The 17987-nt window shown below is 37.4% G+C and overlaps 1 protein-coding gene and 1 pseudogene across 8 annotated transcripts in view; one reads left to right on the top strand and one right to left on the bottom strand.

Moving 5' to 3' along the window:
• RERE (arginine-glutamic acid dipeptide repeats) overlaps positions 1 to 17987 on the bottom strand; it is a 636739-nt gene that overhangs the window by 420396 nt on the left and 198356 nt on the right. The gene's annotated exons all lie outside the window — the stretch shown is intronic.
• On the top strand, positions 1251 to 12197 carry LOC143658711 (S-phase kinase-associated protein 1 pseudogene; annotated as a pseudogene).

Below are 17987 nucleotides of genomic sequence, written 5' to 3'. Positions count from 1 at the left end.
CAAAAGCACTCATAATGCACTTCTAATCCGTTGGTACAAATTATAACAAGGTAAAAATGGAACCATAAAATTCCCTGGAGCAGTCCTTCTAAAAACCCAGAATGTAAGTCTCAGAGCGAAAGGCAAAGTAGCTCTGACTAAAAGCAGAAGTCCTGGCCAAAACTCAATTTGCCATTTTCTGTGTCTGAGCTATTCCAGCTGGATGTAATCTCTAGGCTGACCAAATGTATTGCCCTGTCATCTGCTAACCTGATGTCATTCAAAGAGAAGAGGAGAAGAGCCATCAGAACTACTCAATTCCAGATGACAACAGCTAGTTAGTGACGAGGGAAGTGAAGGGGAGGGCCTGCAAACACAAATCCTAGAGCCTGGACAACAACACTTAAATGTTGTTACTGTGCCACTGATCATCAAGTAAACATCCATCTCCAGAACAGAGTCTCTGTCAATTCCTTCATTCATTGAGCAAATATTTACTGAGCACCTACTTATTAGGTGTCGAGGACCGTTGTAAGAGGTGTACACACATCCAAGGAGAACACATGGAGAGAGCTTACAGTCCAGTGGGGGAGAGTATAGACAACAAAATAAACACCTAGTATAAATGGAGATAAGTACTTGGAAGTAAAATTAAGCTGGATGAAGGGGATGGATGTTATTTAAGGTGATCCCTAAATCACTAATAAAGGGTCATTTGAACAGAGATGTAAAGGAAGGGAGCAAGTCATGTGATTATCTGGGGGGTGATGGGGGTGGGGTGGGGGGAGGATCAAGGCAGAGAGCGAAACAAGTACAAAGACCTGAAGCAGAAACCTCCCTGAACTGGAGGTTTTAAAGCAAAGCAAAAGACTGAGGTGGCTGAAGCTAAAGGTAAAAAAGAAAGCTGAAGTAAAGTCTGAGAAATAGCTGAGGGGCTTTTGACATTTATTAGAATAAGAGAAAAACCTCTGCAGGGTTATGCATAGAGAGTTAATGATCTAAGTTACACTTTAATAGATGCCCTCTATCTCCTGTAGGGTTAGGAAACTATTAATTTAGGCAAGACAGTGGCAGTGCAGTTGTTAAGAAGTGATCAATATGTGGACACACTCTGAAAGTAGAGCCATCCAAAATTTGCTGACAGACTGCATGTAGTGTGAGAAAAAGAAGAGTCAAGACGCCAAAGTTTGGGCCTCAACAATTAGAAGAACAGAAAGCTGTTATCTACTGACACTGGAATGGGAAGGAAAACTGGGAATTCTGTCGTGAACATGCTAAATTTGAGGTACCTAGTAGAAATTCAAGCAAAAATATAAAAGGCATATACCCCAGAAAAGCCATGTCCTTTAATCCTGATTCAATTATTGTAGAGTGGAAACCCTTTTAAATAAATTACCTCCATGGAGATATTACACGCCCACCTGTGGGCGTGAACTTTTGATTACATGGAGAATTGACTACCCATTCAAGGTGGGTCTTTATTACTTTACTGTAGTCCTTTAAAAGAAGAAATATTTTGAAGAAAGTTCAGAGCAAATGCAGATGCTTGGAGAACAGCTGCTTCAGAGCAGACAGAACCAAAATGAGATTCAGATGTTTGGACATTCAGGGCCCAGCAGATACTGCCATGAGATGATAAGCAAGCCAGAACCCATTACCGGAGGAGCTAAGTGAAGACCCACAGACACCAAATGAGGGCCTCTCACAGAAACAGAGGCTGAAAGCAATGGAGCCCAGGAACAGGGCTTTAATAGACGTCAGCCATGTGCCTTCCCAGCTGACAAAGGTGTTACAGAGAGCATCAGACTTTCTTGGGTGAAGGTAACCTATCCTTGGTGCCTCAGTTTGGAATTTACTCAGCACTACAACTGTAAACTTGTAACTTATTAAATCCCCTTTTTAAAAGCTGTTCCATTTCTGGTACATTGCATTCCAACTGCTTAATAAACTAATCTACGAAGGATACAAATCAAAAAAGAAACTCCCAGCATACAGGGAGCTCAGAAAAACAAGAGACTAGGTGCTATCAAATGACTGAAGATTCAACATTCAAAGTGACAACAGAATACTTTGAAGCAAACCCTCTACAAATGTAAACCTTACCTGTGGACTAATTCCTTATTAATGATGTTGTCAAGTACTGCATCTAATATAATCCAAGCTGCTACAGTCCTGGTGGGTTTCTGCTTTAGGAGGAGACATAAGAATGGGTATGCCTCCCCCTGCTGTTTGAAAGAGAAATAGGAAATGCCTGTACAAATGAAGGCTTTTGTCAAGTGTTTCAAGGCTAAAAATAAAAAATCTGTCTGAACTTCCGGGCCAAGATGGCGGCTTAACAATGTGCGCATTTTAGTTGGTCCTCCAGAAAAACTACTAAATAACCAGAAACAGTACTACTAAACTACTAAATAACAGAACAGCTCCTGGGGCCATGTCAGTGACCAGACACACAGCATACCCTTGTCTGGACCAGCTGGACTGGCTGCAAGCCCCCCTAGAACTGTGAGCTCCCCAAGCCCCGGTGACTGGCGCCCCTCCCCGACAGGCTGCTTCCCAGAGAGGAAAGGAGAGGGACTTTACCAGTAGCAGGGGCTGAGCCCAACAAAACACCAATTGTGGCATTAACTAACAAATTCTGACTACTAAAAATAGGCCCCCAGCTCAGGTTAACCTGGTCAAAGCGGAGGTTGCTCATTTTTGCCCCAGCAAAGGGGGCAGGGCTGACAGAAAAAGAAAAAAAAAAAAAGGAAACAGAGGTTTTTGTGGCTGTGTTTCTACAAAGGCTTGACTGCCTTTGGATCCAGCAGCAGGGCTCCTCAGGCTGCAACTGCCCCAGGCATAGGAAGAAATAAGCTCCTTTCAGGGATTGTCTGGAGCCTGGGCCTTCCCCAGGGGAGGGGTGAAGCCAAACTCAGGTGGAATCCCTCTCTCAAGGAATTCAGACACCAGGGCTTGGTACTTTGAAGCCATTAAAACCAGCCTACAACCTCTCCTCTGTCTCCACCATGCACCCAGCCAAAGTTAAAGGTACCACATCTCTTTGCTGGTGGGACCTGCAGGCAGACAAGTACCACATACTGGGCAGGATAAGAAAAGCAGAGTCCAGAGACTTCACAGGAAAGTCTTTCCACCTGCTGGGTCTCACCCTCAGGGAAAACCAACGCAAGTGACTCTTTCCTCCTGATAGGAGGCCAGTTTGGTCTGGGAAAATCTGCCTGCGGTTTATAATATTTAAGTAGACTTCCTAAGTGTGGGGGGAAAAAGGCACCAACATCAGGGCAAGAAACAAGAAAACAAGAACTGAAAAATTCTCTGTTAAACAAAACTTAAGCTAGAGGTCCAGACAGAACTGAACTGAATGACAAAGAACAGATAGACAACAAATTCAACCAGCAAGAAAATCCTAGGTAAAAGAAGTGCAAGCAATCTCCAAAACAAACTAATTAAGGTAATTAAATACCTAGACACCAGCAAAAAATAACAAATCACACTAGGAAAACTGAAGATATGGCCCAGTCAAAGGAACAAACCAACAATTCAAATGAGATACAGGAGCTGAAACATTTAATTCAGAATATATGAACAGACATGGAAATCCTCATCAAAAATCAAATCAATGAATTGAGGGAGGATATGAAGAAGGCAAGGAATGAACAAAAAGAAGAAACTGAAAGTCTGAAAAAACAAATCACAGAACTTATGGTAATGAAAGGCACGGTAGAAGACATGAAAAAAACAATAGGAACCTACAATGGTAAATTTCGAGAGACAGAACATAGGACTTCTGAACTGGAGGATGGAACATCTGAAATCTCGCAAGAAAAAGAAAATATAGGGAAAAAAAGGAAAAACGTGAGCAGGGACTCAGGGAACTGAAAGACAATATGAAGTGCACGAATATACATGTTGTGGGTGTCCTAGAAGGAGAAGAGAAGGGAAAAGGAGGAGAAAAACTAATGGAGGAAATTATCACTGAAAATTTCCCAACTCTTATGAAAGACTTAAAATTACAGATCCAAGAAATGCAGTGTACCCCAAAGAGAATAGATCCAAATACACGCACTCCAAGACATTTACTAACCAGAATGTCAGAGGTCAAAAAGAGAGAGAGAATCTTGAAAGCAGCAAGAGAAAAGCAATCCATCACATACAAGGGGGGGGGCTGATAAGACTATGTGTAGCTTTCTCAGCAAAAACCATGGAGGCAAGAAGACATGGGATGATATATTTAAATTATTAAAAGAGAAAAACTGCCAACCAAGAATTCTATATCCAGCAAAATTGTCCTTCAAAAATGAGGGAGAAATTAAAACATTTTCAGACAAAATATCACTGAGAGAATTTCTGGTCAAGAGACCAGCTCTGCAAGAAATACTAAAGGGAGCACTAGAGACAGATATGCAAAGACAGAAGAGAGAGGTGTGGAGAACAGTGTAGAAAGGAAGACTATGAGTAAAGGTAAAAAAAAAAAAAGGAAAATTAGATATGACAGATAAAATCCAAAAGGCAAAATGGTAGAAGAAAGTACGACCCGTGCAGTAATAACACTAAATGTTAATGGATGAAACTCCCCAATCAAAAGACATAGACTGGCAGAATGGATTAAAAAACAAGACCCATCTATATGCTATCTCTACTCAAAGGACATGAGAGCAAGAACACAAATGGACATTTGCACGCCAATGTTTAAAGCAGCATTATTAACAATTACCAAAAGATGGAAACAGTCAAAATGTCCATCAACGGACGGGTGGCTAAACAAACTGTGGCATATACATACGATGGAATATTATGCAGCTGTAAGATAGAATAAACTTATGAAGTATATAACAACATGATGGACCTTAAGGACATTATGCTGAGTATGATTAGCCAAAAACAAAAGGACAAATACTATATGGTCTCACTGATATGAACTGACATTAGTGAATAAACTTGGAATATTTCTTTGGTAACAGAGACCATCAGGAGACAGAAACAGGGTAAGATACTGGGTAACTGCAGCTGAAGGGATACAGATTGTGCAACAGGACTGAATATAAAAACTCAGATATGGACAGCACAATATTACCTAACTGCAATACAATTATGTTAAAACACTGAATGAAGCTGAATGTGAGAATGATAGAGGGAGGAGGGCTGGGGGCATAAATGAAATCACAAAGACTGAGATGGTATAATCTAGGAATACCTAGAGTGTATAATGATAATGACTAAATGTACAAATTTAAAAACGTTTTTGCATGAGGAAGAACAAAGGAATGTCATTACTGCAGGGTGCTGAAAATAGATGGTAATTAATATTTAAAAATTTTAACTTCTGCTTAAGACTAAATCAAAAAATGTCTATTTGGTACAAAATTTATACTTTGACTAGTGCATCTCCTAATATAACTTATAGATAGTTGGTTGAACAACATAAGTACATGAAACCTTGGGTAGGACATTGAATTTTATTGGTTTCTCCAGAGTGATGCCCCGATGAATCCCAGAGTGATTTGATCAGTGCGTGAAAATGTATTTGCAAAGTCCCCTTTGGGCAATGGTGAGAATGGGGGAAAATTCAAGCTCCCCAAGTTGAATTACTGATAGTCTCACAAGCAGTGCAGACAACCAAAGCGACAGGCTTCACCCCCAGTCTTGGGGTTTGTTCACATGAAACTTAACCCCACAAAGGACAGGTCAAGCCTACTTAAAATTAGGCCTAAGAGTCACCCCCAAGAGAACCTCTTTTGTTGCTCAATGTGGCCTCTGTCTCCAGCCAATACAATAAGCAAACTCACCACTCTCCCCCTGTCTACTTAGTCATGTGGGACATGACTCCAAGGGGTGTAGACCTTCCTGGCAACATGGGACAGAAATCCTAGAATGAGCTGAGACTCAGTATCAAGGGATTGAGAAAATCTTCTCGAACAAAAGGGGAAAGAGTGAAATGAGACAAAGTGTCAATGGCTGAGAGATTCCAAACAGAGTCGAGAGGTTATCCTGGAGGTTATTCATACACACTAAGTAGATATCACCTTGTTATTCAAGATGTAATGGAAAGGCTGGAGGGAATTGCCTGAAAATGTAGAGCTGTGTTCCAGTAGCCATGTTTCTTGGGGATGATTGAATAATGATATAGCTTTCACAATGTGACTGTGTGATTGTGAAAACCTTGTTTCTGATGCTCCTTTTATCTACCTTGTCGACAGATGAGTAGAACATATGGAATAAAACTAAATAATAGGGGGAACAAATGTTAAAATTAATTCAGTTTGAAATTCTAGCGATCAATGCAAGGGAGGGGTAAAGGATATGGTATGTAAAATTCTTTTTTTCTTTTTCTGTTTTTGTTTTATTTTTCTGTTGTCCTCTATTTCCTCTTCTGAATTGATGCAAATGTTCTAAGAAATGATCATGATGATGAATTTGCAACTATGTGATGATATTGTGAATTACTGATTATATATGTAGAATGGAATGAGCATATATTATGGATGTTTGTGTTTCCTTCTTGTAATTTTTTTAATTAATAAAAAATTGTTTTAAAAAATCTGTTTGAAAGACTCTTACCTTGCAAATTAATAAAAAAGAGTTGTTAGATTAAAAAAAATAACCTCCTTTAACTAACATTCTTGAGGGCTTGAATGAACTACACCAAAACTGAAGGGTTCCCATGAAAGGGGGGGGGGGGTTACCCACATAGTGACTAAGTGTATGAATTCAAAATGAGATTTTAAAAGGTTCCCTAGGAAGTGTGGGCCATGGTGGCTCAGTGGCAGAGCTCTCAACTGCCAGGGACCAAGGTTCGATTCCGAGTGCCTGCCCATGCAAAAAAAAAAAAAAAAGTTCCCTAGTGAGTTCTGGTCAGTGCCAACATCTGAAATCTAAAGAACTGTTAAGTTGAATAGAGAAACTTCTACATACACTTCACAAAAGTTTATTATTTTTAAATAGTTGATATTAAAAAGTTTAACTGGACTCAAAAACTATGTGAATTACCACAAGAAATTTAAGGTGGCATTGGTCAATGAAAGAAAAAAAAAAAAAAGGCTGCTACATTTAAAGAATAATAATAATACTCTTGAAACACAATTTAAACATATCAAATTACCAAATTCTGATTAATGACAACGATGTTTCTAGAAACTAGGGAAAAAATGCAATAATTCTTCCACTTGTTACCCCACTTCCTTCTACATGAACAAATTTTTGATTAATGGTTATCTTTAAGAATTTAAATAAATCTTCATCAAAAATTCTTCATCAGAAATTATATGTAGTCATTTCACATCTAAAATGTGGTATGAAAATGCCTGGTTCATGGAAGCAAAATTTCCATTAGAAGTTCTGAAGTCATTTTATTTGAACAGTTTATATTAATCCAGTATTTATTTCTCTTTCTTCATTATATTTTCTATCTTACAATATTAGAGAATATGGAATTAATTTTTCAAAAAGCCTCATATAAACACACCCAAAATATTTCCAGATTACCCCAGTATGCACTACAAAAGTCATTATCCCATCTGGTACAATGTGCAAAGGTAGGAAACACTGATTCCAGGTAATCTTGTTAGTGCAAGCACAGTTCTACAACTGGCTGTTGACTATTTAGATTCCCTGTATTTGATGGGACAAAAGGACAACGTTCAGTCTAGGAAAAGCCATTTTAAAAGGGGAAGTGGGGAGTCATTGCCCAATAAAGTGCAGATTTCTAAACAAGGATTCTTACGTGCAATGATCTAGCTCTTGTTATCTACCTGCAATAGGGTAGCTCTGTTGTTTTCCTGAGCAATGAAGTTCTCTTCATGACTAGGAACAGTACACCCAAGACAGCCAAAGCAGCCATGTGATATATGAAACATACAGCAAAAAGCACAACTGGCAAACCTGTAGACACTACTAAGCCAAGCAGATATTTTCTACTTTGGAACATGAAAATAAGAAAATACACTACAAGTGAAAAGAATGAAACTATGAAAGGAAGCTGGGGAGAGCAGAGTCATCTAGAGTGTCATCTATCCCACCACAGGTGTTGGAAAGCTCCCAAAAAAGTTCTCTCTGGTTATTCGGTCTCAGGTCTACCCAGTTTCTGGTCCCAATATGTCAACCCCACTGTATCTCTGCAGTTTTCAAAGAGTCCTCTCTCAAAATAAAACAACTCTTAAGACTATGTCAGTACCATTCTATCAGGTGCCTATACACACTCATATAACCTATTATCAGTTGCTCAGGGTAAAATACAAATTCCATTCACACACACAAAAAAAACTTGAATTCATATCAGCAATAACTATAATAAACTCAATCATAGGGAAGAACTGCAATGAGGAAATACAGTAAAATACAGTGAGGGAAATAAATATTCACTTCCACTCTTTCAAAAAGGGAAGCAGCCACACATTTAAGAACAAAATAGTGCCTATCATTATATAGGAACTTAATTTGTTTACTATGGCAAGCTTTAGAGGAGTACACCATCCTCTTCCCTCTGCCATCCCATCACAGATCATTTGCCCTAGTCCCATTCAGCAAGTAACATCCCGGGTTTCAAACATAAATACAGCTCTTCTCTAAAGCATGTATCTGTCAAGATCTTGGAAAGAAAGTAATTACTAACAAAACTATTAATGTGTAAAACAAAGGACTCCAAAAAATAAGTGCCAAAATAAGAAAAACTAAACTGCCTTCCTTTAAAGAATGCGAAGGGGAAGTTTAATGCTATAAATATTTTTATATTAAAACATACCAAGGTTAAATCACAATTTAAAACACAAACTTTTCTTAAATAACATGGCAAAGTTGCAACTTTTTCCATAGATCAGTGGCCTAAAGAGGCCTCATCTTGACACTTTTAAACTATTAGCCCAACCCTGTAACTAGCACTAGGCTAAAAGAGAACCTTTTGATTCACAGACTTGAACACTATCATTAAAAACAAATTATTGAAAAAGAAATACAAGGCATCAAAATTGGAAAGGAAGAAGTAAAACTATCACTGTTTGCAGACGATATGATACTATACGTCGAAAACCCGGAAAAATCCACAACTAAACTACTAGAGCTAATAAATGAGTACAGCAAAGTAGCAGGTTACAAGATCAACATTCAAAAATCTGTGGCATTTCTATACACTAGTAATGAACAAGCTGAGGGGGAAATCAAGAAACGAATCCCATTTACAATTGCAACTAAAAGAATAAAATACCTAGGAATAAATTTAACTAAAGAGACAAAAAACCTATATAAAGAAAACTACAAAAAACTGCTAAAAGAAATCACAGAAGACCTAAATAGATGGAAGGGCATACCGTGTTCATGGATTGGAAGACTAAATATAGTTAAGATGTCAATCCTACCTAAATTGATTTACAGATTCAATGCAATACCAATCAAAATCCCAACAACTTATTTTTCAGAAATAGAAAAACCAATAAGCAAATTTATCTGGAAGGGCAGGGTGCCCCGAATTGCTAAAAACATCTTGAGGAAAAAAAACGAAGCTGGAGGTCTCGCGCTGCCTGACTTTAAGGCATATTATGAAGCCACAGTGGTCAAAACAGCATGGTATTGGCATAAAGATAGATAGATCGACCAATGGAATCGAATAGAGTGCTCAGATATAGACCCGCTCATCTATGGACATTTGATCTCTGATAAGGCAGTCAAACCAACTCACCTGGGACAGAGCAGTCTCTTCAATAAATGGTGCCTAGAGAACTGGATATCCATATGCAAAAGAATGAAAGAAGACCCATCTCTCACACCCTATACAAAAGTTAACTCAAAATGGATCAAAGATCTAAACATTAGGTCTAAGACCATAAAACAGTTAGAGGAAAATGTTGGGAGATATCTTATGGATCTTACAACTGGAGGCGGTTTTATGGACCTTAAACCTAAAGCAAGAGCACTGAAGAAGGAAATAAATAAATGGGAACTCCTCAAAATTAAACACTTTTGTGCATCAAAGAACTTCATCAAGAAAGTAGAAAGACAGCCTTCACAAAGGGAGACAATATTTGGAAATGATATATCAGATAAAGGTCTAGTATCCAGAATTTATAAAGAGATTGTTCATCTCAACAACAAAAAGACAGCCAACCCAATTACAAAATGGGAAAAAGACTTGAACAGACACCTCTCAGAAGAGGAAATACGGATGGCCAAGAGGCACATGAAGAGATGCTCAATGTCCCTGGCCATTAGAGAAATGCAAATCAAAACCACAATGAGATATCATCTCACACCCACCAGAATGGCCATTATCAACAAAACAGAAAATGACAAGTGCTGGAGAGGATGCGGAGAAAGAGGCACACTTATCCACTGTTGGTGGGAATGTCAAAGGGTGCAACCACTGTGGAAGGCAGTTTGGCGGTTCCTCAAAAAGCTGAATATAGAATTGCCATACGACCCAGCAATACCATTGCTAGGTATCTACTCAAAGGACTTAAGGGCAAAGACACAAACGGACATTTGCACACCAATGTTTACAGCAGCATTATTTACAATTGCAAAGAGATGGAAACAGCCAAAATCTCCATCAACAGAAGAGTGGCTAAACAAACTGTGGTATATACATACGATGGAATATTATGCAGCTTTAAGACAAGATAAACTTATGAACCATGTAATAACATGGATGGACCTAGAGAATATTATGCTGAGTGAATCCAGCCAAAAACTAAAGGACAAATACTGTATGGTCCCACTGATGTGAACGGACATTCGAGAATAAACTTGAAATATGTCATTGGTAACAGAGTTCAGCAGGAGTTAGAAACAGGGTAAGACAATGGGTAATTGAAGCTGAAGGGATTCAGACTGTGCAACAGGACTAGATACAAAAACTCAAAAATGGACAGCACAATAATACCTAATTGTAAAGTAATCATGTTAAAACACTGAATGAAGCTGCATCTGAGCTATAGGTTTTTGTTTTGTTTTGTTTTGATTTTACTATTATTACTTTTATTTTTTTCTCTATATTAACATTCTATATCTTTTTCGGTTATGTTGCTAGTTCTTCTAAACCAATGCAAATGTACTAAGAAATGATGATCATGCATCTATGTGATGATGTTAAGAATTAATGATTGCACGTGTAGAATGGTATGATCTCTAAATGTTGGGTTAATTTCTTTTTTTCCGTTAATTAAAAAAAAAAAAAAAAAGAGAAGGGATAATTGGAGCTGAAGGGATACAGACTGTACAACGGGACTGGATATAAAAACTCAGAAATGGACAGCACAATACTACCCAATTGTAATGCAATTATGTTAAAACACTGAATGAAGCTGCATGTGAGGTATAGGTTTTTTGTTTTTGTTTTTTTTGTTTTTTTTTCTTTCTATTATTGTTTTAATTCTTATTCTGTTGTCTTTTTATTTCTTTTTCTAAATCGATGCAAATGTACTAAGAAATGATGAATATGCAACTATGTGATGTTATTAAGAATTACTGATTGTACATGTAGATTGGAATGATTTCTAATTGTTTTGTTAATTCTTTTTTTAATTAATAAAAAAAAACAAAACAAAAAAAAAAACAAATTATTACTGAGTGGACTTGTGCTCCGACTTTTCCTTCTTATTGTACTTACACTGTCCAGCTCTCCTCAGTCTTCCGCCCGCCATCTCTTTGAGATAAAACACCAGGCCTTCAACTAAGTTGAAGAGTTCTGATGGAGGGATATTTGAAGTTCATACGAACATTGCCAAACAATATGTGACTATCAAGACCAGATTAGAAGATCTGGGAATGGCTGATGGAGGAGATGATGACCCAGTTCCTCTACCAAATGTTAATGCAGCAATACTTAAAAAAGTCATTCAGTGGTGCACCCATCACAAAGATGACAGTCCTCCTCCTGAGGATGATGAGAACAAAGAAAACCAAACAGATGATATTCCTGTTTGGGACCAAGAATTTCTGAAAGTTGACTAGGGAACACTTTTTGAACTTATTCTGGCTGCAAACTGCTTAAGAGAATCAATGGTTTGCTTGATATTGCATTCAAGACTGTTGCCAATATGATCTAAGGGAGAACTCCTGAGGAGACTTCCAAGACCTTCAATATCAAAAACAACTTTACTAAAGAAGAGAAAGTCCAGGTTCACAAAAAGAACGAGTGGTGTGAAAAGAAGTGAAGCCTTGTGCCTGACACTGTAACACTGTAAAGGATCATTCCAAATACTAATTACACTGCTCTGTTAAAATCAGACAAATGCAGCAGCAAATCAATAGTATCAGCACAATACTGTCCTCACGGCATGTGTAATTTGAGTAGAGATTCCAATCCTACATCTGAGTTTCTTCTAGTATGATCAAAAGTTTCTTTTTTCTTTGCTTTGAATAAGACTAAACTGTGAGTTCTCTATATATAGGGGGAAAAAATTACAGCGTTTTGTTTTTTTTCAGGAGAATACAGCTAAATTTTTAGAGCCTTACCAAGCTTTTTTTTTTTTTTTAATTTGAAAGTAAATGAGAAGAGGATCATACCCATGAACAAAAACTATGATAACACTGAGTAGAGTTGAATGAGGCAGAAGATACATTTCTTTGGCAAGCAAGTAGATCTTTCTACAACAACCAAGAGATCATGTGTGTTGGCAGGCTTAATTAATACTACACAGCTATTTTTTCTAAGTTTCATTTCACATACTACAAAATAAAAAGACAAGAGAGTAATAATCAAGGAAAAAGAAGTATGTATCCCAAATGTCAAACTCAAGTTCCCTTTATAAACTTCCTCAATACTGTTGTCAAGGAAATATTAAACCAAAAAACAAAACACTCAGCACACACTCCAAAACCAATATTAGAAGCTCAGGTTATGGCCAAATGTAAACATATATTAAACAGCTCTACCTAGGAAAATGCAAGCAAGACAATATTCAACACTAGAGAGCATATATTCCAAAAGCAACTTACAAATTCAAATTAGAAACTAGAACGTTGAAATGTAAATGGAGCATAGGGTTATAATTAATACTTTCAAAAGATATCTTTGCATTTTGGCAAACAGATGAACTTTTTCTCAAAAGCTTTCAATCGAAACCTGATACTTCTGGTTAATTGGATCAAATCCATGGGACATGGGGGAAATATAGATCCCCTTTTTTGCTCTCCTCTCTGCTTTACCTTGTAATTTGCAAAACAACTGATATTACTAACTACCTACATACATGTGTACTATTGTCAGCAACTGGTAATTTTTTAACTAGCTGGATATGACCTGCGTCCCTTCTGTCAGTCACTTTTGATATCTTTTAAACAAATGACATAATATAGAAAAGGTGGGAAGGATTTCTAAACTTTTATAAAATTTTAGAGATCTATGGAAAAGGTAGTAATAATAAAAGGGCAACTGGTGTCCCCAAGGAAAACCCACAGAAGTGGCCAATAGTAAAGAAGAGATTTTTAAGCAGATGAAACAGTTAACTTCCTAGAAAGGCATGAACAACTCACACTGACTCTAGAAGAAATAGATGACCTCAAACCAATCACAAGTAAACAGACTGAATCAGTCATCAAGAAGCTCCCAATCAATGCCTACAGCATATAATGATAGTGACTAAATGTACAAATTTAAAAATGTTTTTGCATGAGGAAGAACAAAGGAATGTCAATACTGCAGGGTGTTGAAAATAGGTGGTAATTAATACTTTAAAACTTTAACTTATGTGTGAGACTAAAGCAAAAAATGTTTATTTGGTACACTATTTATACTTTGACTACTGCATTTCCTAATATAACTTATGTGGACAGCTTAACTGAACACCACAGAACATGAAACCTTGAGTAGGGCATGAGATTTTGTAGGGTTGTCCAGAGTGATGCCCTGATAAGATAAATCCCAGAGTGATTTGAACAGTGTACAAAAAAGTATTTGCAAAGTCCCCTTGGGGGAATGGTGAGAAAGTGGGAAAATCCAACTTCCGCAAGTGGACAATTCTTAATTTCTCACAAGCAGTGGGGACTAACCAAAGCAAAAGGCTCAGCCCCCAATCTTGGGGTTTGTTCATATGAAACTTAACCCTGCAAAGGACAGGCTAAGTCTACTTAAAATTAGGCCTAAGAGTCAACCCCCAGAGAACCTCTTTTGTTGCTCAGATGTGGCCTCTCTCTCTCAGCCAACACAACAAGCAAACTCACTGTCCTCCCCCTCTCTACGTGGGACATGACTTCCAGGGGTGTGGACCTTCCTGGCAATGTGGGACAGAAATCCTAGAATGAGCTGGGACTCAGCATCAAGGGATTGAGAAAACGTTTTAGACCAAAAGGGGAAGAGCGAAATGAGACAAAATAAAGTGTCAATGGCTGAGAGATTCCAAACAGAGTCGAGAGGTTATCCTGGAGTTTATTCTTATGCATTAAATAGACATTACCTTTTTAGTTAAGGTGTAATGGAGAGGCTGGAGGGAACTGCCTGAAAATGCAGAGCTGTGTTCCCTAGCCATGTTTCTTTGAGATGATTGTATAATGATACAGCTTTCGCAATGCGAATGCGTGATTGTGAAAACTTTGTGTCTGATGCTTTTATCTACCTCATTACCTTATCGAGAGACAGGTAAAACATATGGATTAAAAGTAAATAATAGGGGAAACAAATGTTAAAGTTAGCAGAAATACTAAATGAAATGCTAGTGATCAATGAAAGGGAGGGGTAAGGGGTATAGTATGTACAAATTTTTTTATTTCCTTTTTCTGAATTAATGCAATGTTCTAAGAAATGATCATGATGACAAATATATAACCATGTGATGATATAAGAATGGAATATGGTAAGAATGTTTGTATCTTATGTTTAATTAAAAAACAAAATTCATAGAAAGAAAAAAAAAGCTCCCAAAAAAGAAAAGTCAAAGACCAGATGGCTTCACATATGAATTTTACCAAGCACACACACACCAAAAAACTCATACATACTATACCCCTTAACACTCCCTCTCACTGACCATTAGTATTTCAATCTATACAATTTATTTTACCCCTTACCCCCCATATTATTTATTCATTATCCATGTTTTTGACTTGTCCATTCATACGCTGGATAAAAGGAGCCACAAACACAAGGTTTTCACAATCACACAGTTACACTGTAAAAGCCGTACTGTTATACAATCATCTTCAAAAATCAAAGCTACTGAAACACAGTTCAACACTTTTGAGTATTTCTCTCTAATCATTCTAATAGGAGGAGATAAAGGGTAAAAACTGGGTAGACTAAAACAACCAATCTTTCAATGACAGGGAAGGATAAGGGGTATGGGGTGTATTTGTTGTTTCTTTTCATTTTCATTTGTTTTTCTGGAGTGATGCAAATGTTCTAAAAATGATCATGGTGAAGAATACAAAACTACTGATGATATTGTGAGCCTTTGATTGTATAACATGGTTGGACTGTAAATGTATAGACATTTCTCAATTAAAAAAATTTTTTTTTAAAAAGGACATTATTAGAACATGAAAAAACTGGAATATGGACTTTTATAGCAATATTAAATTTTCTGAACTTGATAATTGTACTTAAGTTGGTTACATAAGTGAATGTCCTTATTTGTAGGAAAAATACATGGACGTATTAAGGGTTCAAAAAGCATGTTTAGAAATTAGATAAACTGATAGATTATACAAGATGTGTGGATGGATGAATAGATAGAATGATATGGAAATGTGGCAAAATGTTAAAAGTTGGTGCATCTGGGTATCAGGGTATGTTGGAGTTCTCTGAAAGGGTTTTTTTTAATTATTTTTGCAACTGTCTTGTAAGTTTGAAATTATTTGAAAATAAAAAGTTATTTAAAAAAAGAAAATGTAGTGAAGTATCTTATAAAGCTTATGATAGGAGGTGGTTCCTTAGACTTTACATTCAAAGCATGAGCAATGAAAAAAGAAATAGATAAATGGCAGCTTCTCAAAATTAAACACTTTTGCATGTCAAAGAACTTTGTCAGGAAAGTAAAAAGGCAGCCTATGCAACAGGAGACAACATCCAAAAACCACATATCAGATAAGGGTTTAAAATCCTTGGAAAATCTATAAAGAGATTCTATAACTCAACAACAAAAAGAGAAACAACCCAATTAAAAAATGGGCGAAAGACATGAACAGGCACTTTTCAGAAGAAGAAATACAAATAGCTAAAAGGCACATGAAAAGATGTTCAACTTCACCAGCTATTAGAGAAATGCAAATGAGAAAAAAAAAAAAAAACAGCAAGATATTATCCCACACCCACTAGAATGGCCATATCAAAAAAAAAAAGAAAATGACAAGTGCTAGATATGATGTGAGAAAGAGGCATGCTTACCCACTATTGATGGGGACATAAAATGATGCAACCACTTGGAAGGCAGTTTGGCAGTTCCTCAGGAAGGTAAGTATAGAATTGCCACATAATTTGGAAAACCCATTACTAGGCACATATTCAGAGGAATTGAAGGCAAGAACACAAACACATTTGCATGCCGATGTTTATAGCAGCATTATTTATGGCTGCCAAAAGATGGAAACAGCCTGTGCTGGTTTGAAAGGATTTGTACACCCTAGAAAAGCCATACCTTAATCCTAATTGAATCTTGTGGGAGCGACCACTTCTCTTAAACCCTATTCAGCACTCTATGTTGGAAACTTGATTAGGTTATCTCCGTGGAGCTGTGGCTCGCCCAATTGTGGGTATGAACTCTTGAATAGAAGTAAATGTGACTCTCATTCCAGGTGGATCTTGATTACTTTACTAGAATCCTTTAAAGGAGGAAACATTTTGGAGAAAGCTTGAGAACAAGGAGCTAGCCATAATAGCAGAGCCATGAGGCAGAGAGCTTACACCGCCAGAGACCTTTGGAGATTAAGAAGGAGAGCAGCCCCCCATCCCACCCCCCGGGGAGCTTTGTGGAGCAAGAGGCCTAGAGAGTAAACTAGGAGATATCGCCATGTTCACCATGTGCCTTTCTAGTGAAGAGAGAAACCCTGAACTTCATCAGCCTTTCTTGAGTGAAGGTAACTTCCTGTTGGTGACTCAATTTGGACATTTTTATAGACTTGCTTTAATTGGGATATTTTCATGGCCTTAGAACTGTAAATTAGCAACTTAATAAATCCCCCTTTTAAAAAGTTATTCTGTTTCAAGTATATTGCATTCTGGCAGCTGGCAAACTAGAACACAGCCCAAATATCCATGAACAGACAAGTGGTTAAACAAGCTGTGGTATTTACATATGACAGAATATTACGCAGCTATAAGACAAAATGAAGTCATGAAGCATGTAACAACATATACGAACCTTGAGGACATTATGCTGAGTGAAATTAGCTGAAACAAAGGGACAAATAGTGTACAGTCTCACTAATACGCGCTAACATTAATGAGTGAACTTGGAGAGTTAAAGTTAAGAACAGAGGTTAACAGGAGATAGAGGGTAGAGATTGGGCATTTGGTGCTGAAGGAATACAGGTTGCACAACAGGACTGATTGTAAAACTTCAAAAATGGATAGCATAATATTACCTGATTGTAGCACAATAATGTAAGTACACTGAATGAAGCTGAATGCGAATGTGGTTGGGGGAGAAGGGCTGGTGGCGCATATGACACAAGAACAAAAGATACTGGATAAAGGCTGAGACAGTATAACTTAGGAATGTCTAGAGTGGATAATGAAGGTGATTAAATGTACAAATACAAAAACGTTTTTGCATGGGGGAGAACAAATGAATGTCTAACATTGCAAGGTGTTGAAAATGGGACGGTAAACAGGAAAAAAATACAATCAATTCAAGCTAGGGTCTATGGTCAACAGTAACATTGTAATTTGCTTCCATTGAATGTGACAAAGGTATTATGTCCACAAGCCGGGGATATGGGAAAGGGGTATGGATTCTTCCCCAAAAGAAAAGGAAATGTCTTCATTTAGATTATGGTGGCAAAGGTATGGCTATTTCTTAGGTTGGACTGTATGATGTGTGAATAAAACTCTTCAAAAATGAACAGAGAAACCTCCCTCTCTAAGCCAATGT

The sequence above is a fragment of the Tamandua tetradactyla genome, chromosome 2 (genome assembly GCF_023851605.1).
Source record: "Tamandua tetradactyla isolate mTamTet1 chromosome 2, mTamTet1.pri, whole genome shotgun sequence".
NCBI classification, from domain to species: Eukaryota; Metazoa; Chordata; class Mammalia; order Pilosa; family Myrmecophagidae; genus Tamandua; species Tamandua tetradactyla.
This window is presented reverse-complemented; position numbering and strand designations above follow the sequence as displayed.